The sequence below is a fragment of the Lissotriton vulgaris genome, chromosome 11 (assembly GCF_964263255.1).
Source record: "Lissotriton vulgaris chromosome 11, aLisVul1.2, whole genome shotgun sequence".
Lineage (NCBI taxonomy): Eukaryota > Metazoa > Chordata > Amphibia > Caudata > Salamandridae > Lissotriton > Lissotriton vulgaris.
In genome coordinates this window covers 616855113-616861112 of record NC_141699.1, presented here as the reverse complement: position 1 = coordinate 616861112, position 6000 = coordinate 616855113, and positions in this window count along the sequence as shown.

Here is a 6000-nt window from a genome sequence, read left to right as displayed (position 1 = left end):
TATAGCCAGGTTCTGAGCTGGGATGGTGCAGTGAGATAAATAACGGTGATGGATCAAGCCCTGATCTTTGCACTGGGTAAGAGTGGTCTGCTTAATTCAGACACTCTGATCATCACCACCCCCTTTTCTGAATCGTTTTTGGCCACTACAGGTGTGGCAGGGTATACTCAGACATGAGTCCCTTTCTCACTGCACCATCAGGATTCAAGCAAGCCGGGCCGAAGACGGCTGAAATGCCAGAAACCGGTCCCCGGTAGCTTGTCTCCTTTCTGGTGAAGAATTGGCTTGGTAGTTTAGTCTGCCCTGTTCCCATGATGCACTGGGCCAGGGACAGACTGATTTGCATATAGCCAGGTTCTGAGCTCGGATGGTGCAGTGAGATAAATAACGGTGATGGATCAAGCCCTGATCTTTGGACTGGGTAAGAGTGGTCTGCTTAATTCAGACACTCTGTTCATCACCACCCCCTTTTCTGAATCGTTTTTGGCCACTCTAGGTGTGGCAGGGTATACTCAGACATGAGTCCCTTTCTCACTGCACCATCAGGATTCAAGCAAGCCGGGCCGAAGATGGCTGAAATGCCAGAAACCGGTCCCCGGTAGCTTGTCTCCTTTCTGGTGAAGAATTGGCTTGGTAGTTTAGTCTGCCCTGTTCCCATGATGCACTGGGCCAGGGACAGACTGATTTGCATATAGCCAGGTTCTGAGCTGGGATGGTGCAGTGAGATAAATAACGGTGATGGATCAAGCCCTGATCTTTGGACTGGGTAAGAGTGGTCTGCTTAATTCAGATACTCTGTTCATCACCACCCCCTTTTCTGAATCGTTGTTGGCCACTATAGGTGTGGCAGGGTATACTCAGACATGAGTCCCTTTCTCACTGCACCATCAGGATTCAAGCAAGCCGGGCCGAAGACGGCTGAAATGCCAGAAACCGGTCCCCGGTAGCTTGTCTCCTTTCTGGTGAAGAATTGGCTTGGTAGTTTAGTCTGCCCTGTTCCCATGATGCACTGGGCCAGGGACAGACTGATTTGCATATAGCCAGGTTCTGAGCTGGGATGGTGCAGTGAGATAAATAACGGTGATGGATCAAGCCCTGATCTTTGGACTGGGTAAGAGTGGTCTGCTTAATTCAGACACTCTGTTCATCACCACCCCCTTTTCTGAATCGATCTTCTTCAGGCGGCACCTGGTGTGCTCGGTGAAGTGACACCTACTTTGTAGGGTCAGTGGCAGGTGAACGAAGGCCCTGACCATCTCCGATTAATTACACCCATGATTCCAGGACCATTTCCCGCCTGGCCCGTTGCCTCCACACAGTGATTGGGCTGCCACTGTCCTAAAAGTTCAGTAAGGGGCCGCCCAGTGGTACTCTCCTGGTGGCTGCTTTGCGCTGAAATCTCCCGGTCATCACTTCTCCAAATCTGCTGCATTCGGTACGAGCCAGTTGGGGTAAAATTAATAACAGCTGACAGGGATTCAGCATTAGGTGTTTTTTATTTGTGAAAAACAGCAACTGAGGGGAGAGGCGGTCCCCACGTGTAGTTAAAAGTACCAATTCCCTGACTCCTTCTCACTCGCAGGTGGACCCGTCAAACTAAAGTAAGCGGTTCCAGAGATGGCTTGCAACAGCTTACAATACACAGAGAACACACGAGCCTCTGCACTGCAAGAAATAAAAGTGAAACCAAATTGGACACCATCTGGAAGTCCCCCGCCATTTCTGACCTCCCTCCCTTTCTCTTCCTTCAGGACCTGCAAGGCACAACGGCAGTCACATCCGGATTTAATCCAGGGCCCCCTAGTCAGTTTCAGTGTGGTGTGTCTAAAAGCTGCGCGGCGCCCCGGGCCCAGCCGTAGGAAATATGCAGCCAGGCATGGACAGGCTGCCGGGCAGATATTGTTACACTGTAGCACTCATAGCCACTCCAGAGCTGAGAGCAGACAGTCATGACATTTAACTATTAACTTACTGAGCCCAGCTCCTGGCAGCACGTCTTCTGGGAGCAGCAGAACCGGCACACAGCGCAGCCGGGTGGAGCACGCTGGCACCCTGGGTAGCCAGAGTTACAGAGTGGCATTAAATGCGTGACAATGCATTTCAGTGTGGTGTTGCAAAACACCACACCGAAATGCGTGAGTGTCACACTTGATGCTTGATACTTGGCAGGCATGAATACACCATCCCTAGACATCACTTACATTATGTATACCCGCATTAGCAGGACCTTGAGCATACCATTAGCATAAACGTCACATTATGCATCGTAACAGCAGGGCAGACACAGTAGCACCTAGAACATTGTGCTTTATCATTGGGCACAATCATGGGCATCAGTCACCTCCTGCATTTGCATGAAAAACACAACGGCATAAACATGTGAGCATAAGGACTTATTATGCACAACAACCTTCAGTGCAAGGGCTTATACCTATTTGCATAAATCCTGGGGCATCTCATTGGGTAATAATCATAGGGTGGGCTCTCAGTAGGCCCTGACATATGCAGGGGGCATTCCAATAGGCATAAACCTTATTATCATAAATGCATGGGTGCAGGAGGTCTGGAGAAGAACATCATTGCATGTCAATAGGCTAAATGGCAGGAACCCCTCTAGGTAGCCAATCTGGGGCATAAAACACAATTGGCCAGTGTCAAACTAAATACCCCAACTCAGAGGCATGTCCTGCACCAACTCATCAACCCAAGAAACCCCCATGTTGCAACTGCCCACTGTCCGGGGGAGGGGGGTAGTTGCGCAAGGCACATCCAGCACAGTACGGGGAATGTGGGAGCCCCTCTTCTGGGACTCTGAAGTTCGGAATGCCCACTTTTGAAGCTGCCCACTGACCAGCGGGGCAGCCGTGATCAGCAAATCAGGCCGGGCAGCACGGCCCGCGTTGGAGCCCCTTCCAGGACTCTAAATACAAGAATGGCCCCAGACCTTGTAGGACTGTTGTAGCTGCCCGCTTCTGAGCGGGGCAGCTGTGCCAGGCGACCAGCGCGGGCACTCCCGGTACGTCGGGGACCTCAAGCACTGATAGTGTGCCTCGAGCAGCCCCCAACAGTCCCGCAACTCAGCCCCACTCACCGGCAGACAGGGGCTCCTCCGGCCGTCACTGGAGGGCTCTGGCAGCTTCTCCAAGCATGCAGGGCTCCCCTCTGCTCATGGGGAGCCCTGCCGCCGACAGCACCTCCCTCTGCTCCACCCGGGCCCCCGCCTGGGACCCGGGGCTACGATGTGGAGGCCACAAGGCTCCAGACGTCCTCTTCCCCTCGGTTGACTTCCTGGGGGCGCGTTTGCGGGAGCCAATGGGGGCGAAGCTTCTGAAGGGGCGCGGCCAATGACACGGTCGGCGCCCCGGTCACCAGGCTACGCTCATCCCTCCTTCCCAGGGCCTCGCGCATCCCTCGCTGAAGCAGCGGCGGCTCTCCCTGGACTTCAGTGGCGGCAATGAGTTCCTCCAAAGTGCTTCAGACGCGCTTGTACTCGGGCCGCTGCTGTGATTCACGGCGGCAATGAGGAGTAAGCTCCCTCTTACTCTGAAGTGGATGGCAGGGTGGACACCCATTGTAGTTTGAAAATAGACAGTTCTCCCGGGCTGCAGCGGTGATTCCTGCAGTTTCAAAATGCGGCGATATGCGGGGTGGGCACCCACTGTGAGAGTAGCGTACACAGGTGGAAATCACGCTGGGTAGGCTCCCGCAGTATTGCTAAATGCTTAGAGGCAGCCCACATGCGGGGCAGGCTCCTTTAGGGGGGTTCCAATAACCAGCACTCCTCACCAGCAAGTCGAATATAGCGCTCATGAGAAGCCAAATAGCTGCCACAGATTAAGGGTTCCACCTAAGGACGCAGTGCCCCGGCTCCTCCCTCCTCGCTGGCCATCTGTATATAGCGCTTGGGCAGTAGAGTGCTAGAGTGCAGGTAGGGGGGGTACAGGCAGTCCATCTGGAGGGCTCACGAGGCGCTAGGTCCCACCAGCAGCCTTAGGGACACAAGGTAGTGCTCCTCACCTCCGGGTAGTACAGGTCAGTCCAGTTTAGTTCTCCTTCCTTCTCCTGTGAAAAGAACAGGAGTACAACCCATCAACCGCGTTGGGGTTGGGGTAAGAATATGTATTAAACAAACAGTATCCCAACAGGTATCATTCAATTAGACAATTACAAGGATATGCAAAAACATTATCAATGACAGAAAGAAGAGACTCAGTATATCCGTTTTTATGTGCCATTGGCATCAAGATCAAACAAACAAATTAGGAAAGACAGTACTATCAGCACTGGAAGCTAAAATTACACAACTCAAGCTGTACTTGGTGCAAACAAGGTGCAAGTGATGTGCACGACAGTGACGCAAGTGACAAACGTGCTCAGCGTGAACGGCGCAAGAAATACAAGTGTACAATATTTACAGTGATAGAATACAGTATGACTAGATCCTTAGTAGGAACAAAATGTTTTTTGGTTTTCGAGGGTGGTCGACGACGTTTCGATCCAATCAAGTTTGGATCATCCTCAGGACGACATTGTATTCGACCGCCGGTTCCTGGTCCATTACTACTAATTTTTACACAGGACTACAGACGCCATCTAGGTCACAGTTCCACCTTTCCATCCGATTGAGTCGACACCCCGGAACACCCCTTTACATCTGACAGAACTGCTTCATTCTACAACCCTGTCCTGAGGATGATCCAAACTTGATTGGATCGAAACGTCTACTCCCCAGCCCATTCAAAAGGCGCTACCTACAATGTGACCACCCTGCAGTGCGATGTGACGTAGTGCTCGTCGTGGTGCTGGCAGGTTACAGTGCAAGCAGCGTCGGTGTTGTTGCTGAAGCCCTGTCGTAGGCTGACAAACTAGAGTCAATGGCGCCGGCGTGGTTAGGCCAAGGCAACAGTGCAGGATGAGGGCGGTGCGTTGTGTAACCTACGAGTAGTGCCCTTGAACCTTGGTGCAAGCAGCTGCATCAATGTTGGCGTGAAGCAGCATTGTCAGGGATACCAGGGTGATGGCGTGAAGGGAGGCGGTGCGAAGTGCGTTGCCCAAAGGTCACGGTGCAAGCAGTAGCTCGGTGGCGGAGGCGGTGAGACCAGGGTTGCTCTGCAAAGTGCAGCTGTGGCCTCTGCGGTGCCTTCAGGACACGGAGCCAGCAGCGGAGTCAGTGATGGCGCTGGGTTGCTTTTTTTTCTGTCGCAGCACAAGACACACAGTTCCAAGTGCTGGTAGCAGCTGAACTTGAAGTCTTTGCTGTTCCTGAGACTTCTTGAACAGGCGCCAAGCTCTACCTCAAGCTCTTGGAGAAACTCAAACAAAGAAGTTGCAGAAAGTTCAGTACTTTCTCGGCGCAAGACAGAAGCAGCCACTGCAGGCCAACACGGCAAAGCACACAGCAAAGTGGTAGTTCCTCCTCACAGCTTCTCCTGCTCTTCTTCTTGGCAGGTTTCTGAGTCCAAAAGAGTTCTAAAGTTCTGGGGTCTGGGTCCTAATATTTATACCTGATTTCCCTTTGTTCTCTTTTTTTTTTTTATTGAACAGAGCAATAGGTAGCCGAAGGTACAAAACATTTTTCACTTTAAATTTCAATATCAATACATTTAAAAAAAAATGTTTTTTTTAAAAAACCTTAAAATATCAGACATGAGATAGAAAGATCAAAGGGTGCGAGATTCATCGAGATAGAAGAAACAGCCAAAAACATCATTAAAACTTTCAGGACATTATGTACAAAATTTGCAATTTATAAAGTGCATCTGCAAAAGTGCAAAACTGTAATAAAGTGCTACTGCAAAGTGCAAAAAGTACAATAAAGTGCAGTCTTGAAAGTGCTTAGTGCAAAACTGCAAAAAGTGCTGATAAAGTGCAAATGTCCTTTAAAAAAAACCCTGTTGCATTCATAGATGAAAAGGCTGTTAATAGTAGAAAAAAACTTATATCGTGTATTCTCAATTTTCTTCTTGAATCTTCCTCCCTTCAATTGTTCTAGATTCCCAA